This window comes from Capricornis sumatraensis, chromosome 1 (genome assembly GCF_032405125.1).
Source record: "Capricornis sumatraensis isolate serow.1 chromosome 1, serow.2, whole genome shotgun sequence".
Classification (NCBI taxonomy): domain Eukaryota; kingdom Metazoa; phylum Chordata; class Mammalia; order Artiodactyla; family Bovidae; genus Capricornis; species Capricornis sumatraensis.
In genome coordinates, this window is record NC_091069.1 from 15058409 (window position 1) to 15079281 (window position 20873).

At 39.6% G+C, this 20873-nt stretch overlaps 1 pseudogene; it reads right to left on the minus strand.

The window, feature by feature from the left end:
- Positions 1 to 18998: 18998 nt before the first annotated feature.
- LOC138074325 (PC4 and SFRS1-interacting protein pseudogene) lies at positions 18999 to 20592 on the minus strand (annotated as a pseudogene).
- Positions 20593 to 20873: the final 281 nt, after the last annotated feature.

Sequence of the window (20873 nt, forward strand, 5' to 3'; positions counted from 1 at the left end):
TGAGGTTATTGATATTTCTCCTGGCAATCTTGATTCTAGCTTGTGCTTCATCCAGTCCAGCATTTCTCATGATGTACTCTGCATATAAGTTAAGTAAGCAGGGTGACAATATACAGCCTTGACATACTACTCTCCTGAATTGCAAACAGTCTGTTGTTCCATGTCCAGTTCTAACTGTTTCTTTTTTTACCTGCATACAAATTTCTCAGGAGGCATGTAAGGTGGTCTGGTATTCCCATCTCTTGAAGAATTTTCCACAGTTTGTTGTGATCCACATAGTCAAAACTTTTTGCATAGTCAATAAAACAGAAGTAGATGTGTTTTCTGGAACTCTTGCTTTTTCAATGATCCAGGGGATGCTGGTAATTTGATCTCTGGGTCCTCTGCCTTTTCGAAATTCAACTTGAACATCTGGAGGTTCATGCTTCATGTACTGTTGAAGCCTGGTTTGGACAATTTTGATCATTACTTTACTAGTGTGAGAGATAAGGGCAATTGTGCAGTAGTTTGAGCATTCTTTGGCATTGCCTTTCTTTGGGATTGGAACGAAAACTGACCTTTTCCAGTCCAGTGGCCACTGCCGAGTTTTCCAAATTTGCTGGCATATTATCAGATTGGATTAAAAATTTTAAATTGTATTAAAAGATTATCAGATTGAATTAAAAAACAACAATAAGACTCAAGTATATACTGCTGACAAGAATCCTATGAAAGATATAAATGTTGACATAAATTATAGGTTGAAATAAAAGGACCTAAGGAAACATTCATATTAATCTGAATGAAATAAAATTTTAGTTACTATATTAATCAGACAAGGTGGACTTCAGAGCAAAAATCTTATTTAAAATGGTAATTTCAGAATGATAAAGAAGCGATAACATCAAGAGGGCATAGTGGCACAAAATGATTATGCATCTTATTATCAGAATTTCTAAATACATACATCAAAAGCAAGGAGAAAGAAATAGACAAGCCCACAATTAAGGTCAGACATTTCAACCTCCCTGTATCATTACCTGATAGAAGAACTAAATAGACTTTCATTAAGGATATTTAAGATCTGAGCAGCATCATTAATCAAATTGACCTTGTAGACATTTATAGAAAACCTAAACCCAACCCAGAATACATAATCTTTACAAGTTTGAACAAAGATACACTGTATTCTGGATTACAAAACAATTCTCAATAAATAAAAAAGTTTCAGATCATATGAATTTTATTTATTAATATATTTATTTGTTTATTGCACAACAGAATTAAGTTGAAAATTAAAGATAGATATTTGCAAAACTCCCAAATTTCTAGAAACTCAAACACACATTTTTAAATAACATGTAGACCAATCAACAAATCAGAAAATATCTTTTAAAGAATAAAAATGGAAACACATGTCAAAAATTGTCATGGGTGTTAATAGTGTTTAATTAGGAAGTTATCATACTAACGAACTCAAATCAATAGCTTCTACTTTCAACTTAAAAATACAAAATAAGCAGGTATAAAAATAATAAGTGCAAAAATCAGTGAAATATAAAAGTAAAAGCAAGTGATGAAAACAATGAAACCAAAATTTGTTTCTTCTGCAAAGTTACTATCATTAACAAATTTTAGCTAGTCCTATAAGAGAAAATAATATAAAACTTAGAATTAATATCAGGAATAAAAGAGGAAGCATACAAGTTCTATAGATGTTAAAAGAATAATAAATATTGTGAACAACTTTATAGTAATACATTTAACAGCCTAGGTAAAACAGACTAATTCCTTGAAAGAAACAAACTTCCAAAATTTTCTCCAAAAGAAACAGATTAACTGAGCAGTTTTACATCTATTTAAATGTTAAAAGTGTAGTTTAAAATTTCTCCTTAAAAATTTTTGGACACATATCTGGTGTCACTGGTATTTAAGCAAGAAACAACACAAATGCTACCCAAACTATTGCAGAAAACTGATGAAGAAGGAATAATTTCACACTAATTCCATGAGTTCAGCTTTACCTGGACACTCAAACCAGATAAAGACATTATAAGAAAAAAGAATGCTTTATGAATATAGACGCAAATATTCTTATTATAATTTAAACAGCTAGAGAATGATCGAAAATACAATAGTCAATAATGTGGCTTTACTTATTGGTGGCTCAGATGGTAAAGCGTCTGCCTACAGTGTGGGAGACCCAGGTTCAATCCTTGGGTTCGGAAGATCTGGAGAAGGGAATGGCACCCCACTCCAGTACTCTTGCCTGGACAATCCCATGGACGGAGGCGCCTGGTAGGCTACAGTCCATGGGGTCGCAAAGATTCGGACATGACTGAGCGACTTCACTTTCACTTTTCACTTATTGTTATGACTGTGTTCAGTTCAGTTTCTAAGTCATGTCTGACTCTTTGTGACCCCATGGACTGTAGCCCGCCAGGCTCCTCTGTACATGTGATTTTCCAGGCAAGAATACGTCTTGTCATTTCCTTCTCCAGGGGATCTTCCCAACCCAGGAATCAAAACAGAGTCTCCTGCATTGCAGGTGGATTCTTTACAAGCTGAGCTACCAGGGAAGATTTTATTTAAAAATAACATTTATTTAATACCTATATTAAAAGGGATCTATGTATTATTTTCAGGTCTAATTTTACAGGCAGTTTTTACAGAGTGCTTACTTTGTGTCAGTCTCTTTGCTCAGCACTTTATATATAATTTCTTTTTTAATCCTATCAGATATTTTACAGAGACCACTTTTCACACTGTTTCACCTGTAAGGAAATCAAAGTCAGAGCTTGAGTAACTCATCCAAAGTCACTCAGCTTATAAGACCCTGTATTTCGATATACTGCTGTTTAGCAACAGAAATCCCATGCCAGGCCGTTAGTTCATTCTGTCCCATGAAAACTATTTAAAATGAGTCAAGCTTATTTTTCTGTATCCTTGACTTCTTGTTTCCAACATATTTCATCTAAATATTCTTCCACAAGTGAGTTTTCGGGTTACTTGTAAACAAGTGCAGGTTGCCCAAACCTTAAGAATCCTCTTTCCCAGAGAAGCATCTGCAATTCTGCAATTTTCTCCATGAATTACTATTCCTCAAAGGTGCACTATTCTAATGACACATCTGGATATGGTTTAAATTGATGTACCACTGATGATATTTTTGTTTAGTGAATTTCAAGTGTTCTATCTTTTCTGGTTCAATGAAAAAGAATTAGAAAACTCAGTTTGTTAAAAAACAAAAACAAATAAATAATGACCTTTTAAAAATTCTATACTTCACCAGGCTCCTCTGTCCATGGGATTTTCCAGGCAAGAATACTGGAGTGGGTTGCCATTTCCTTCTCTAGGGGATCTTCCCAACCCATGGATCAAACCCACGTCTTCTGCATTGGCAAGTAGATTCTTTACCACTGAGCCACCAGGGAAGCTCACCATTCTTTCTATTTCTGAGTTAATTCTTACAGAGTTAAAATTATTACACAAATTATTGCAGCAAAATGTATAGAGAGAAGTACTGAAATAATCCCCTTTCATTCATTATCAGTCCTTTACCATGTAACTGTTTCAGGAAGTACAGACTATACTAAACACAGATGTTTTATATTTTTCTTATGATGAGATGCTCTATTAAAGATGAAATAAACAAATAAATAACCTATGGTTGTGTAAATTATTCAAGATGATACTAAATATGTGTATAGAATTTAAAAAAATTTTCTAAAATATTTTTCAGTTAGTATTCTTAATCGTAATATGAGATAGGCATCATTTTCATATGAAATTAAAGCTTAGAAGCTGAGGCTCGTATATAGAAAGTAACATGGAAAGGTGAGAATTTATCAGGTACAACCAGACTTTGCTTTCAGTTACACAAGAATTCTTTCAAGTGTGTTATTTTTGTTGTTGATTTCCTTTTTTATTTTTAAAATAATATACTTCACAGCTGCTGGTGGATTTCAGTGGCACTCATGTAAGTCCATATACATACAGTTTAAAGTGTTGCTAATGTCTACAGTTGACTATTGGAACCATTACTGCATCTATTGCTGTATACGCCAAATTTTTTCCAACATAGCTCTGATTATGCACATTCTTTTATGGTGATTTTACCCTAAACGTAGCCAGATGTACTGCACTCTGCTCTTCGGGAAAGGTTATTAGGGAGTGATTTATTGATGGCATTCAGAACGCTTTATGGCTCCAAGGTCACAGCGGTAACATCCGCCTGCCTGTCTACCAGGGTATCACGCCTTGTTTCCTGGAGTTGCAAAACGTGAAGCCCAGGCCTCCATCTGATTTTACTTCCTTACATTTGTGCTGACTCCATCTAGGTTGTCCTGAAAATGGGAAAATGTACACCAAAAAGAAAAAAGGCAGGAAGACAAATAAATGCTCTCATGTTATAAATCTGAGTAGTATGTTAATTAAAGGAGTGTTTCTTTGCCCTCCTATTTGGTTCATATTTTAAAACAGCTCATTTGCTGTTCTGGGTTAAATCACTTTCTGACATTGTCTTGTTTGTTGGTGATTCTAAAAAACACAGCGTTAAATCATATCAGTAAAACACAAGAAGACGTGGACATTTTACTGTCCGTGTGTAAAAACAAGTGTCTATGTCATTTAAGAATGAAGAAGAAACAGAAAAACAGAATCACCATGTCAAGTTAGTGGAACTGGGTTGTTACAAAAGATTTAATACTGATGATAGAAACTATTTTGATAAGTCAGAATTTTAGGATTAATGTTTAAATCTTGGCCTCTTGACTTATTTGCTTAAAGATTATTCCAACATTTTCCTGTTTGCAATAATACGGCTAATGTTTGAAGATCAGCATTTCATTCTTTACTATTGTTCTCATCAATAAAATCACAGTTTGTCCAGAAATGTTGGATTATTTTAGGCCATACAGATTTGGTGTGTAGGGGGCCATAGAGAAGGCAAAATGTGTTTCACTTTTGAACTTTATCGACCGGTTTCAAAGTTACAATTAGGGGATCTGCTATGTGTAGTGGCCACAGCTGCTTCTTTTTTTTTTTTTAATTTTTATTTTTACTTTATTTTACTTTACAATACTGTATTGGTTTTGCCATACATTGACATGAATCCACCACGGGTGTACATGCGATCCCAAACATGAACCCCGTTCCCACCTCCCTCCCCACAACATCCCTCTGGATCATCCCCATGCACCAGCCCCAAGCATGCTGTATCCTGCATCGGACATAGACTGGTGATTCGATTCTTAATGATAGTATACATGTTTCACTGCCATTCTCCCAAATCATCCCACCCTCTCCCTCTGAGTCCAAAAGTCCGCTATACACATCTGTGTCTTTTTTGCTGTCTTGCATTTATCTGCATAATTGCATTCAGTTCCCACAACCAAACATAAGATGCTGATTATTAGCCTCGTCTTATAAACAAGGGAATTAGGGATGAGACCTACTCTTTTTCTCTAAAAATTTTATTGGACTATAGTTGGCTTACAATGCTGTTGGTTTCAGATGTACAATAAAGTGATTCAATACTATATACTCATATATTCATTCTTTTTCTGATTCCTTTTCTGTAGAGATTATCACAGAATATTGTGTAGAGTTTCCTGTTGATTATGTGTCAACAGGATTATACACCAGGTGAGTGGGTCCTGACAGGCAGAATGGTATCAAGCAGTGGTCTGAGCCCAACACCCATGCACTGGGAAAATTACTGAATGAACACACCGGGACTCAATTTTCAAGCTCATTTTGCTTTCTCTTCCCCTGTGCACCTGGTTGAATGGTGTTTTCCCTTTTTGTCACCACGTTGATTTTGCTGATTTCCTCTGCATGTCCTCTGCAGCTGTACCGGATGCCACCTGGTACCCCTGGCCAGCAGCTGGCAGCTGGCTGCTGTCCTGATCAGGGTGCACCCTTACATCACTGGCCGCCTCTCCCCCGCATATCTTTTCTAATCCACCTCCCTGCGCATCTCTTCCTCACATCATTACCCACTCACGTCTCCAGCCCAGTGATCAAGGCTGCCTTCATAAACTAGGCAATCATCTTTGTGTTGTCGAACCTTGACTTTGAACTTCAGGGTTCTGCTCTGTAAGTATTGATACCACAATCAGGGTATAGCACCTTTTTCAAAGCAGTTCAGATTCACCATTACCACGTGGGCAGGATTTGTGGTGGGTCACGTAGCTTCAGTGTAAGTTCCTGCTGTTAAACCACCTCCACTAGGGGTTGAGGTGCTTTCAGAGCTGATGCTGAGCCAGTCCCTGTAATGATGGCAATGCCACCTGCACGCTGCCCAGGGACAAGCCCTGTACCAGGTGTTCTGCATGTGTTATTTCCAGTCTTAGTGAAGTCTTAAAATACATGCTATCATACCCGTAAGGGACTCATGACCTGCTTATAGGAGAATACAGTCAAAATACAACGTAGGGGCCAAATTCCTGTCCTCTTTGCCGCATTCTAGAATACTAGCAGATGTGGGCTGGTGGCCAGGAAACACACATGAAGCCCCGGTCCCCCACGCTTCAGATTTCTGATGGCTTCTGCTTGATTCGTGCAAGCTGGGACTGCAGTGCTGCTCTGGAGTGGACATAAAAGCCATCACATACCTAGCGCTGGCAGAGAAGGAAACGGCAGCCCACTCCACTATTCTTGCCTGGAAAACCCCACGGACAGAGGAGCCTGGTGGGCTATCTTCCATGAGGTTGCAGAGTCAGACACGACTGAACCGGCTTAGCATGTACCCACCTAGGGCTGGAATGGTTAAGCACACACACTCTCTCCTCACCCTGTGAGCTGAAAAACAGCATCCCTATCCTACAGGCTTCTCGAGGCGTGTAATCAACCTGGAAACATCACACAAGAACCAGCTCCCAGCTCCCAGGGGTCTAGCTGCTTTCTCTCTCCAGGCTCTTAACCATCACTATACCTGTCTCATGCTGAGTTCTTGCTTATTTCTTGACTCCTAGCCTTACCCCTTATTTCATGTTCTAAATCAAATATTTTGGTCATCTGGAAGTATAAGGTTTCTACCTTATTTGATGTAATGGCTATGCTTCTGAGGTCCCAAGAACACTTATTGCAAAATAAGTTAAATCGTTCTTGGACCCTAAGGTATCCTCCAGCTCAATACATTTGCACTTTGTAGTGAAAGAATACTTTATCCAAATATTTGATCCATATGTACAGTCTGCAGTTTTTAAAGCATTTTTACTTGGCATTAAAAAACGTTATTTTGGGAAACATTAACAATCGCTAAGATTTTTCAAGCCTGTTAATATGCATTTTGATCACTGAGTATTTACAAGCTTTAAAAGCAAATCTTTAAGAATAATCTGGTCATGTTAATGAAAGGAAATAATGATTAGAATTAGTGAGACATTTGCGCAGAAACATTCTCTCTCTGCTCTGATGGAGAAAAGATAAATTTAGTAAGAAATGTTAACGCAAACTCACTTAGGCATTTTCTCTTATTTTGGTCTGTTTCCATTTTTCTCGTGAACAGAACTTTGTATTTATTGACAGTATGCTATATTTAAAATTTCTAAATACAATTTTATACTTAAGCATTCTGCTTCATAGCATACACAGATGTAGTGTGACTTATTTGATAGATATCAAATATTTCATGTAAAAAATAGTGCAGTTCTACAGTACTTTAGTGTCTTGTGTCTTGAATTCACCAGTCTAGAATATTCTTACCCAGATAACGTCAGGCAGTAACTGGGTTTGGCACTGATACCCATTCAGGCTGGTGAAATAGATAATTTTTATTTTAGTGTTTTAGTACTTTCAAATGTAATGAAGTAGCATATAAGTCAGAGGGCGGATTATGGCATAAATTAAAAATGCAGATTTAGAGACCGAAAAACCTACATCTTTTCTTTAACTATGGGATTGCTAGGAGATGTTAGGAGCACTATTTTATTAATCTGTCCTTCAGAATTAGCTTCCTGTTAACCATTCTTCACCGGTTACTACCAGCAAACCATTGCCAAGATTGATCACCCAACACCACAGCAACTAGTCTGTTATGAATAAAAGATGACCAAGTGGGTAAAAGAACAGAAAATCTCAAAGTCGTTAGGGCAATGAAACTTGCACACTGATGCATTTTGTACTTCATTATAACATCATGAGAATACCCCTTGCATACAATATATTTTTTTAAAGGAACTGAAACTGAATTGTGGCAGAGGAAAATCACTGGAGTTTATGGACCACTGAGATGTGTTGTTGTGGACAAGAAGCCTCTCCTTTTTGCCGGGAGAGGATCTGTGGATTTGTAAGAGAAGAATTAAGCAACGGTCTTTAGCATGACCCAGCTCCTCCATCCCGGGCTTGGTGGTAAGCTACCTATGATGTAATACAGCGGATCTATTTATCTAGGCTCTGCTCCCCTCAGTAGATGCTTAAGCTCTTGAATGTGAGGACAATCTTGTACATTGCCGTTCATCCCACTCACAGTATCCAAATAAACTGTCAGTCCTGCATAAATATTTACTGAATAGACACCAAACATTTAGAAAAATATTTGGAAGGAGGAGACCAGGAAGAGAATACAGACCATTTCAAATTCTTTTTCTTGGGGAAATATTCAACACAGGGATCATTCTTTAACTGGGCCTTTCCTAGGGGACTGATCTGAGGATCAATATAGCTACAGGCAAGCCCATTTATGGAAATTATTGTCACTAATCTCACACTTTAATCCTCCCAGCAGTTTCAGTCTTGGTTTAACCTTTCTTACAGGCATCACTAGGTCATACTTCAGTATCATCAGACACTTGCTTCTGGTAGCAAATGGTTCTGGGAAATTAATTAGTTCAGACTTAGCACTTATCACATTGAGAAATGAATGCATTTAAACAATGGCTGCCTAGTTCAACATTTTTATATGTACTCTATTTTTCTAATCCTTACAGGGGTTTTCACCTGGAGGTCTTTTCATTATTTAAGACACGAATCCCTGAGGCCCGGAGTGAATCTGGCATGCATTTATTATTTAGTCATGATTATCCTTTTCTGGGCTTTGCTGATGGCTTAGACAGACAAGAATCTGCCTGCAGTGCCAGAGACCTGGGTTCAATCTCTGGGTCCAGAAGATCCCCTGGAGTAGGGAATGGCTACCCACTCCAGTATTCTTGCCTGGAGAATTCCATGGACGGAGGAACCTGGCGGGCTACAGTCCATGGGGTGGCAAAGAGTCGGACACGACTGAGCAACTGAGACACACATTCTTTCTGCTCAGGCTCAGGTGGTGTCTGCACTGAAGAGTCTTTCAGTTGCTCTAACACTTCAAGGGACTCCACTTACATCTCTCTGACCAGGATCTCTTCACCCTCCTCAGTTCCCAACCCTCTTTCTCACATACTCTGCTCTGGATTTAATGAATGGATTTCTCAGTTTCCTGAGAAGCCATGTGCTATCATCACTCTGCTTTTTTCTATTTGGCTCCCTCCCCACTTTTTCATGCTCTCTAAAAAGTGATGCAACAGCTAGTCTATTCTCAAACCTCCAATCAAGCATCCCTCTAGAAGGAATCCTTTTCGATAATCGTCTCTGTCTGTCTGGGGATTGTCTACCAATAGTAACAACACCTGGTGTATCATGACACATTGTTGGTGTTCAGTCACTGAGTCATGACTGACTCTTTGTGACCCCATGGACTGTAGCTCACCAGGCTCCTTTCTCCGTGGGATTTCCCAGGCAAGAATGCTGGAGTGGATTGCCATTTCTGTTTCCAGGGGATCTTCCTGACTCAGGGACTGAACCTGCATCTTCTGCTTTGGCAAGTGGATTCCTTACTACTGAGCCACCAGGGAAGCCCATGACACTTATCAAGCTGCATTGTAATTGACTATCTGCCTGCATAGATTAGCCATTTCAGGAGATAAGAGCCTGGGGAATTTATCTTTTTACACTTAGATTCAAGATCAGTGTCCATATATTGTAAGTACTCAGAATAGTTGGGAATTGATCATCATAATAATCTTATGATTATACATTTATACTTATACATTATACATTATACTTTTTCCAATCACAAATTTCATCTGTGCAACACTGCAAGAAATTTCCCAATCCTAGAGTCATAACTAGGTAGAATCCACAAACTTCTGTTCAGTTTGATTTCTGAGTTCAGTTTGATTTTTAGGCTTTCCTGGTAGCTCAGATGGTAAAGAATCTGCCTGCAATGCAGGACACCTGGGTTTGATCCCTGGGTTGGGAAGATCCCCTGGAGGAAGCCATGGCAACCCCAGTCCAGTATTCTTGCCTGGAGAATCCCCATGGACAGAGGAACCTGAAGGGTGACAGTCCATGGAGTTGCAAAGAGTTGGACATGACTGAGTGACTAAGCACAACACTTAGCCTCCAGCGTTGGGGCTGCTGTCTCCTGTGCAGCCTGGAGATGGGGAGGGATGGTTCACCTTGAGGCGCATCCTCACCTTCCATCAAGGTCTTCTCATTTGGAAGAAAGGGGAACAGGGGCAGGGGTGGCTAGCCAAATCCCGGGGAAGGAATGAATTCCTGACGTAGCTCTGGTCCCTTCTTGTTGATGGTACATGTGGTTTCTGTGTGCACGATACGTGGCTGCCTGTGGGGACCACCACCTTGGACACGTGCATCACGAATGACTGTCTCAGATGTGAACACAGATTACCGATTAGCCCCAGTCTAGGTATATACTCCCATCTTATTTTCAGAGATGAGGGCTGCATTTGCTGGACTGTATATCTTGTCCCTGCTCCCCCATTAGTCTCCATGGTTCTTTCCTGTGAAGCATAAAAATTCAGGACCCTTTCAACACTCTCCAAAAGCTGCAGGGGACTGGAGGGGAGAGAAGGTGGCGTCACGTCTTGCTCAGAATCACTTGATGATGCTTGCACACACTCCTACCTCCAGCCGTGTACACACATCTCTTCCGAGAGCTCCTCCTTCCTCTCCCCTCGGGTTCCCTGCCTCCAGACATGGAGCCTGACTCCCTTTGCCTGCAGAGAGAAGACAAGCATCCCCTACAGTTGCCAGCACAGGGAACTTGCACTTTCCATGAGGAAGGTGATCACAGCCTCTCCCCCAATCCAGCGCTTTCACACAGTCAAATCTGCTTCAAGCCGATCAAGAAAATTCAGTCGGAGATGGTTTGTATGCAGCAACCTTATAGGAACTAACAGTAACTGATGTTTGTTGTTTCTTTTCCTAGGGATGTGACCACTACATAATCAATCTGTTTATCTTCTTCACTGGACCCCCCCACATAAACCTTCCTGAGATGTTGCATTAAAAATATGCAATTGGTTGGTGTCTTATTACTCTGGAAAAATACACAGTTTTAATCAGCATTCACTACTCTGATAGTTCTCTCACCTGCAGTTAACAGTGAACGATCCCTCAGGATTTGAAGGAACGAGAATCTGTGTAGGCAGAAACCAAAAAGCAACACGGAAAAGGAAGGTGTTCTTCGTGCCAAACCACACCCCAGTGCATTTCCAATGTGGACAAACCCAGACGGAATCCAGCGCTTTCCCGTCTGAGACGCACACAAATACATCCACCAAGGGGACAGAGGTCAGTGGATTTCTTTAGAGCGCCCTTTGCTCACTGCTGGTCCAACGTCAGCATCCTAAAAACATCTACCAAAACTTGACCTCGAATGTGAAAAATCACACTTCAGTTTCTTTAGTCTGAGAAGTAGCTGCAGCTGATATCTCTCCACCTATAGGGTGCAGTGTGGTCAGGGTATAATTAGGATAATTCTCAATCAACTTTTCTGCCTTTGAATCACTTGGGAAGTCATTGTTCCTCATTTCTCCATCTTTCTAAATTTTGTTTTCCCTACAAGATACATATGAAGAGATGGGCTAACGAACAAGAGATTCTGAGAGTCATTTATAGACTATAGTCATTTACAGACCATTAAAAGAATGAGAAATCAGCTTAACTTAAAAGTTAATAAAAGTGGGCTAAACAGTCTCATTGGAAAAGACCCTGATGCTGGCAAAGATTGATGGCAAGAAGAGAAGGTAGACAGAAGATGAGATGGTTGGATGGCATTACTGACTCAATGGACATGAGTCTGAGCAAACTCTAGGAGATTGTGAAGGACAGGGAAGCCTGGTGTGCTGCAGTCCATGGGGTCGCAAAGAGTTGGACACAGCTTAGTGATGGAATAACGGTCTCAGATCTCTTTCACAAGTGTGTAAACTCTAAGCAGATTAGTCTGTGCATCACACTGGCATGCTACTTAGAATAAGAAAAGGTGCAGGCTTTGAAGCTTTGACGCTCACCTGTGCTTAGGGATTAATACCAGCAGCAAATAATACAGTCTTAGTGGCCTATTTGCCAGCAAGTAACCTCCATTTGAGGCTGTAAGACTGTTACATGTTAAAATTCACCTCCCTAATTTTCCTCAACTTCCCTCCAGAGGGTCTGTGGCTCCTCATTAGTCCTGGGATAGTGGAAGCTGAAGTGGTTTTAGTCCCTAGAGAAAGAATGATATTATTTCACCATTACTGCTTGCCCATCTGAGTCCACAGTCCTCTGCTTCTGTGCCTCCTTGAAGACATTACTTCTAGATTAAAACCTCCTGTGCCCCCCAACAGCCTTTCCACAGCACTCCCATCCTTCTAGAAGTTGAATGTTAAATTAATGAGCATACAAATAAGTACAGGAAAGTTACTATTCTATATATAGAGTTATACATGGTTATGAAACCCGACACATTGGCTGAGCCCTGGCTTTTATGCCAACTGTCAGATATGGGTCGTCTCACAGGCTCTGCACACCTGAATGAAGTTGGTTATGCTGTTCGCAGCTGGGAAAAGGCAGGCTTAGAGAACTGAACTGAATTCTAGGTAGAAAACCTAAGAAGTGGTTTTTATTCTCTCTCTTTGCCCAAGGCATCTCAATCCAGAGTCAGACTCTAAATATAGAAACTTACAATAGAAAAGTTCATACAGGAAAATGTGTAAGCTAAAAGAAGATTCTGAAATACAGCCGACACCTTGCAGTTTGCCCACAGTGAGAGAGGTAAGAAAAGGAATTTCAGGCTCCTCATCTCCCATTTTTTATGCCTGAAGGGACTGGAAGCTTTACTGGCCAATTTCTTCAATTTTCCACGTGTGCCTGCAGCTCATGGTTAGGCTGAGAAGCATAACCTTGTATACCTACTGCTGGAACAGGGCTTACAAAGCCCAGGGCCCCTGTGCCCTAGGCAGACACCGGCCTGCGAGGTGGCGGCTGCCTCAGGGCCAGAAAAGAGTCGTGTAAGTCCTGTTTCCGAGTGCCTCCAGCTCAGCGCCTTCCCTGACCTTGAAGCAGATGTGGAGAGACTTCTGCTCACCCAGCTGGTACGCCCGGTCCCAGCCACTCCACTTGAGAAAGAACGCTGTGACGGCGTAACACAGGCTCTTGTATGAAACTAGTTTTCCTGTGTGATAGCGTTCACTGAAGTTGGTCTCCAGAATCTAGCCTGGCCCTGAGTATTCAGCTTTTCTATTATTTGTGGACCTCTGAATTTGTGGTTCTCGTGAAAGAAGAAAAAAAGGAATGATGGAAGAAAGAATAGAGGGATAAAGGAAAAAGAAAGGAGGAAAGAAGGAAGGAAGACAGGAAGAAAGAAAGAAACAAAGAGAGTCAAGATGAAAGAAAGAAAATAAGGGAAGAAGAAAGTGATGATATGTTTTTAAGATTTTTGCTTAATTTCTGAATGAATGTCTTTAATATGCTCCATGGGAATGGAGGGGGAAATTCCCCCAGAGTAATATTCCTTGGGCCCCTTATTTCTACATGCAGTTGGCTTGGCCAGTTTCTTTCTTGGACAGAACCCTCTGTTGCTACAATGAAACTTCTCTGTCTTCTCCAAGCAGAAAAGACATTTCTGAAAAGACATTAGATGTGCAGAATGGTTGACTCCAGGCTGAGCTGTGGGGGCGCTCCCTGCCCAACCATGCACCAAATGGCCTCACTGCTATGTTAAAATTAAATGTCAGAATGTTAAGTACTGCAGCCTGTATCTCAGCCACTCCTGCATTAAAAACATGAGAGCACAACCTAGTAGAATCCACCTTGCACCAGCCGTGTTACTAGACCTGGAGCTGTTTGCTGATCAGAAAATGTGGAATGGTTCCCAAAGTGGGCTGAACACCTGCCAATTAGCTAGCTGATGTTCTTGGGATTTTTATTTTTTGTCTTCCCAGAACTTCTGGTCACTATTCACATTTGGAACTGTTGTACAAGGTGGCCCTCCAGGTTCCCTGTAGTGATGGAAATAGTTCTAGGTTTGTAAGAAAAAATAAGAGCCGACACCAGTCTCCAGACTCCCGGGAAGCCTGACCTATATCAGAGGACATTTTTCAAAACAAAAGACCTATGCAAAATTCAAATTGAAACAAAGACCCAGGTAGCAATTACTGCAACCCCCTGTTTTTCCACTTTCCACAAAGCTGAAAATTCATGCTTAAAAACCAGTGAGGCTCAGTCAGGTATAAAGGCACGTGCAGTAATCTGAAACACGTGAGCTGAGTTCTGATTTGCTGCACAAAGATTTTTTGCTCCAGGATGTCTCCATTTGGTGACGTACATGAACTGCACCCACGCTTGAAGGACTAAGACAGTTTTTAAGAGGACGTTACACAGGGCAAGGGAAAGAATGGATTCCCCACTGCAAATAGTTTAAAAGTAGCAATTCTCCTTCAGGTAAACCTTCCATGAATGCATGAATGGAAGAAGCTGTGGGCATGGATACCTCACTCTCTCATCTTAACTAAACTGGAAGTCCTTGTGTACTCATGGTGAACAAAATATTAATTCTACTCTTGTTTGATATATATCCACAGAAAAATGTCCACTTGTGCTGATAGTATTTATTTTACTTTATTTCAATTAAAGGTAAGGATGCTTGGAAAACACAAAAAAACATTGATGATAAATAATAGAGATCAGTGACAGAAGGAAAAATGTCACTCCAAAATCTCTTCATTTTGAACCAAGATGATCGACATTTTGGCAATGTCTCTTTTTTAATATGTATAATCACATGTGTGGGCTAAAATGCTATGTGATCAGCATTGTATCATAATTATTTTCCACATCATTAAATATTTTTCATCAACAACATTCTGAGCAATTCTGTTATTTCATTGTATGGATATACCACAGTTACTTAAGCCACTTATATTGCACCTTTTGGAAGTTTCTGGTTTGGGCTATTATGTATACTATTTCTAAATGTTTGCATAGAAACCATTGTGTTAGCAATTGATTTATTGGAGGAAAAGTTAGATATTTTAAAAATTCCTGGTAACTATTGTCAGATAAGAAGATGTAGTAATATACTTCAAACAAACACAATTGCAATCCAAACACTTATGGGCCTGGCACCAGGCCAATTTCATTTATTTAAAATGTAACTAAGTAAAGGAACATATGATGTTGTATCAATTAGTATTGATGTGATCTCTAGCATTAATTTTTTACTTTTATTTTCAAACACTTGACTCATTTATTAATCACCTATTGATATAAGTTGTAATTACATTGCTTTATTTATCTTGCATTTATATTCATCATATAGTCTCTATAATTTTTATCTATTAATTTACTGCTCATAGTTGTAGTAATATATTTGCCTGTTGATTTGGAAATCTGAGCCTTAGTTTTGGTGTTATTATAACTTGTGATACCGTCTCTTGATTTTAGACTTAGTAAATCTTGCCCGATTTACACACATTTAAAATAAAAGCCACAGTCACCAAAACAGTATGGTACTGGCACAAAGACAGACATATAGATCAATGGAACAAAATAGAAAGCCCAGAGATAAATCCACACACATATGCACACCTTATCTTTGACAAAGGAGGCAAGAATATACAATGGAGTAAAGACAATCTCTTTAACAAGTGGTGCTGGGAAAACTGGTCAACCACTTGTAAAAGAATGAAACTAGATCACTTTCTAACACCATACACAAAAATAAACTCAAAATGGATTAAAGATCTAAATGTAAGACTAGAAACTATAAAACTCCTAGAGGAGAACATAGGCAAAACACTCTCTGACATAAATCACAGCAGGATCCTCTATGATCCACCTCCCAGAATTCTGGAAATAAAAGCAAAAATAAACAAATGGGATCTAATTAAAATTAAAAGCTTCTGCACAACAAAGGAAAATATAAGCAAGGTGAAAAGACAGCCTTCTGAATGGGAGAAAATAATAGCAAATGAAGCAACTGACAAACAACTAATCTCCAAAATATACAAGCAACTTATGCAGCTCAATTCCAGAAAAATAAACGACCCAATCAAAAAATGGGCCAAAGAACTAAATAGACATTTCTCCAAAGAAGACATACGGATGGCTAACAAACACATGAAAAGATGCTCAATATCACTCATTATCAGAGAAATGCAAATCAAAACCACAATGAGGTACCACTTCACACCAGTCAGAATGGCTGCGATCCAAAAATCTGCAAGCAATAAATGCTGGAGAGGGTGTGGAGAAAAGGGAACCCTCCTACACTGTTGGTGGGAATGCAAACTAGTACAGCCACTATGGAGAACAGTGTGGAGATTCCTTAAAAAATTGCAAATAGAACTACCTTATGACCCAGCAATCCCACTGCTGGGCATACACACCGAGGAAACCAGAATTGAAAGAGACACATGTACTCCAATGTTCATCGCAGCACTGTTTATAATAGCCAGGACATGGAAACAACCTAGATGTCCATCAGCAGATGAATGGATAAGAAATCTTTGGTACATGTACACAATGGAGTATTACTCAGCCATTAAAAAGAATTCATTTGAATCAGTTCTGATGAGATGGATGAAACTGGAGCCGATTATACAGAGTGAAGTAAGCCAGAAAGAAAAACACCAATACAGTATACTAACACATATATATGGAATCTAGAAAGATGGCAATGACGACCCTGTATGCAAGACAGGAGAAAAGACACAGCTGTGTATAACAGACTTTTGGACTCAGAGGGAGAGGGAGAGGGTGGGATGATTTGGGAGAATGGCATTCTATCATGTATACTATCATGTAAGAATTGAATCGCCAGTCTATGTCTGACGCAGGATACAGCATGCTTGGGGCTGGTGCATGGGGATGACCCACAGAGATGTTATGGGAAGGGAGGTGGGAGGGGGGTTCATGTTTGGGAACACATGTAAGAATTAAAGATTTTAAAATTAAAAAAAAATAAAATAAAATAAAAAGATGAATTAGTATATATATTTACATATATATGTATAGACATACTTTAAAAGCACAATATTAAAACAAGAAACCCTATGTACTCGGCTCATATTTAGAAGCAGAATAATATTGGCGCCACTCAGTTGAACACAGTTGTCCTTTTGTCCCCAGAGGGTAGACGTGATGAACGATTTTCTGTTTAGGGTTTCCTTCTTATTATTTTAGTTTACAACTTTGTCAGTTTTTTTTTTTTTTTTGATAGAAAAATTCTTTAATCAAAACAAGTTTACATGTTGACACTTACGGCTTAACTAGAATAAATTTGTCCAAGTTTAAATTGTGTAAGGACCAAACAGGTATAATAGCCAGAGTTCCCTCAGAACAGTGGGTCCTAGATCCATTGTAAGGCCTCTCTAAAGCAAGACTCCAATGACTGAAATGATTCCAAGTTTTCATCTAAAGATGAAAAAAATTACTGAGAGGTCAAAGCATACAATGCATGTCACATGCAAACACTGGTATTTAAGCCTTTTTCACGTATTCCTAGTTTCCAAACATGAGAAGCATCTTTTAAGCTACTGCAAACCACCGACTGACCTAGTATTCAAAATATCTTAGAAATCCTGTTTGTTAAAGTTGTTCTTACAATTCTGTGTTAACCTTTGTTCACTCTGATTTAGTCCATATACACGAACATACAGACTACTCCTTTACTTTTGTATACTGCCTCAGAGTAACTAACTTTTTGCAATCCTGTCACATGTATGCATTAGAAATAAAAATTCCCTTCTCATAGTCATGTTTTCAAATAGGTTTGATTCCTTAGATAGTATTTATTTTTTTATTTACTGCAAAAAGCATTATGGATTGCATTTTTTCCAATTAAAAAAATATTTAACGACTTCTTTAATGAGTGGGACTTTTAAAAAAATTCAGAAACTCGAGACATTTCTCAAAAATAAACTTTTATCATTTAGTTCTCAGTTTCAGCTACTACTGCCTATAAAGGATCTTAAATGGTTGAACCCTAAAAGCCAGATTCATTCCTTCATACACTCCTGCTCACTGCGGGAAACTCACATGTGACTTTCACTGAATTCTCATCCACAAAACTAAATTACCTTCAGAAGTTAACATGAGTTTTGCACCTTGTAGAATTGTCAGTTCAATGTCAGTTGGGTATCTAGTTGTCATACAAAAAGGCATACAGACTGCACATTATTACAAAGCAGTAGGGTACTGTAGCACAAGGTAGATTGAGATTAAAGTTAACTTTTGATAAGAAAAAGGAAGGAGTGAGTACTTGTATAGAAGTAACATTTTATCAACCATAAAAATGCTTAACTTCTACAAAACCCACAACAGTGAAAAGACAGTCTGGTAAATCCAATTTTTGTAAAAACTATGCACAAAACCCACAGTATCTGGGAAAAGAGGAAAAGGTTTATACAAGTAGCAGTTTTAAAAAATGTAACTTTTTTCTACTATCAATTACACATTAACATACACACACTAACTGAAAATATACTACAACCGATGTCTGGAAAAGCAGTTTAACACTTCCTAAATGAACTTCCCCTCACATTTACTGTATAATGTAGCTGTTGATACTACAGAAGTACAATTAGCAATGTTTAGTCACTTTTAAACAAAGATAAGGAGATTTCTCCCTCAAAACAAGTTTTAAACATCAAAACCTATGTTTATAAAAATTTAAAACTTTCAGCAGTCTAAATATTTCAAATGAAAACCATTACAAACTTCTCAAATGTTCTTTATATTCCAGGTATGTCAACCTAGTTACCTAGTGTAGAATCCTTCAGAGATATTTCAGTCTCTCTCTCTTCAGTGGATGGCTTTTTCTTACTGCTGGCCTCGTGGTTGTCTTTGCTTTCTTCATTGCTATCTCCATTGTGTTCTGGTTGATTACTGTCTTGAGCATCTGATCCTCCATTTAGAGTCTTTGAACCTGTTTGTTCCTTTTCTAGCTTTTTGTTTGGCCCTTTCTTCCCTTGATCTTTGGTTTTATTTGCTTCCTCATGCTGTCTTTGTTCGGCAAGAGATTTGTTCAGCACTTGTGTGATCACAGAATCTCCTTCACCAACCAAAAACATGTTCTTAAACTTGTTATACAACATTGTAGACTTTTCCATGATAACCTGACTAACTTTGAATCGCCGTATTTTTTTCAGGGTTGTAATCATCTCTGTGTGTTTTTGAGCTTGTTGCATTGTGACCTGAAGTGAAGCCAGTTCATCCAAAGCCTCAGTACATCTGTTGACATCAAGATTATCAATTTTGAGTGAAGTTTTAATTTCAGCATGTATCCTTTGAAGTCGAGAATCCATTGATGTTTCTCGCTTCTTCTCCACTTTCTTAACTTCTGGCTTCTTCCCTTCATCTTTCTTCTGCTGCTCAGTTTCCGTTTGTTCTTCTTGCTTGCGTTTTCCATCTGCAGCCTCTTTCTCATGTTGTCCTTTGAGCATATTCCTTCTATGAGCAGTTTGAAAGTTTCTCCCACCTCTTCTCTTCTTTTCACCTTCTTGATCATCTCCTTCTTCAGAATCAGAGGTTGATGTAACCCCTGTTTTGGCTAAATTTTTCCTTTTTGATTCAACTTCCTTTTTCCCGTCTTTTTTATCTGGCTCTTTTCTTGGCTTTTCTTTTTCCTTCTGGCCCTCTTCATCCTTTTCAAGCTGTTTTTTAGGTTGTTTTTCCTCTTGCGCCTTTTTCTTGCTTTTGTCTTCTTCAGCTATCATGTCACTCTCTGAAGGGCAAGGTTGTTTTACCATTTGGGGTCTGCCTCTTGGTTTCGGAATCTTGACCTCTGTGGCGGCAGGTCGTCCTCTTTTAGGACTCACTTTTAGATTAGCAGATGCTGTTGCTGTAGTCACTACTCCAGCCTCCTCAGTTTCTACTTGGTTTTCTGCCTTTCTTTTTCTCCCTCTTCTGGCAGCTTTTGGAGTGGTTATGTCTACTGCTTGAGTCACATCCTCATTGCTGGCTTTTTCTTCATGGTCGGTATCTTCCTTTGAAACACTTGTTTCTTTTTTCTTCAACTTCAACATCAGATGAGGCATTTGACTGTTTAGCTGATGCCTGTTGACTTGAAAATTTCACTCTCGGATTGTTACCTATCTCCCATAAACCTTCATTAAAGCCTTTTCGTTTATTTGGTTTACCGTACTTTTCCTTATTTTCTGAGTAAGGAAATATGTCCTTTGGGCCTAAGAAAGCAGTCTCATGAGTTCCAAAAGAGAAAATCGGTAGTTTGTTTGTGGGTGGTTTTACAGCTCCATCAGGAACTTCATCTACTCGAGCTGGCCAATGAGGATCACCTTTCATCTCGGCGAAGATGAGGTCCCCAGGTTTGAAGTCGCGAGTCACGTTTCAGGGGCGAGGCCGAGGGTCCGAAGCCCAAGGAGGAGGTGCGGCCGGTGCGGACTGTGAGGGGATGCGGAGGGCCGACGGGAGCCGCGGCCCCCGCGGTGGCGGGAGGGGGAGGATGCCTCGGGGTGCCCCGACGCGCCTGCCCGGCCGGGGGCGCTGAGGCTGCGGTGGCGGGCCGGCCGCCGCGTCCGCGTCCACGCGAGCCACCTGCGCCACCAGCTGCGGCAGAGCCGTCTCGACAGCTCCGAATGACAACCGCCACCGCCGCCGCCGCCGCCCCT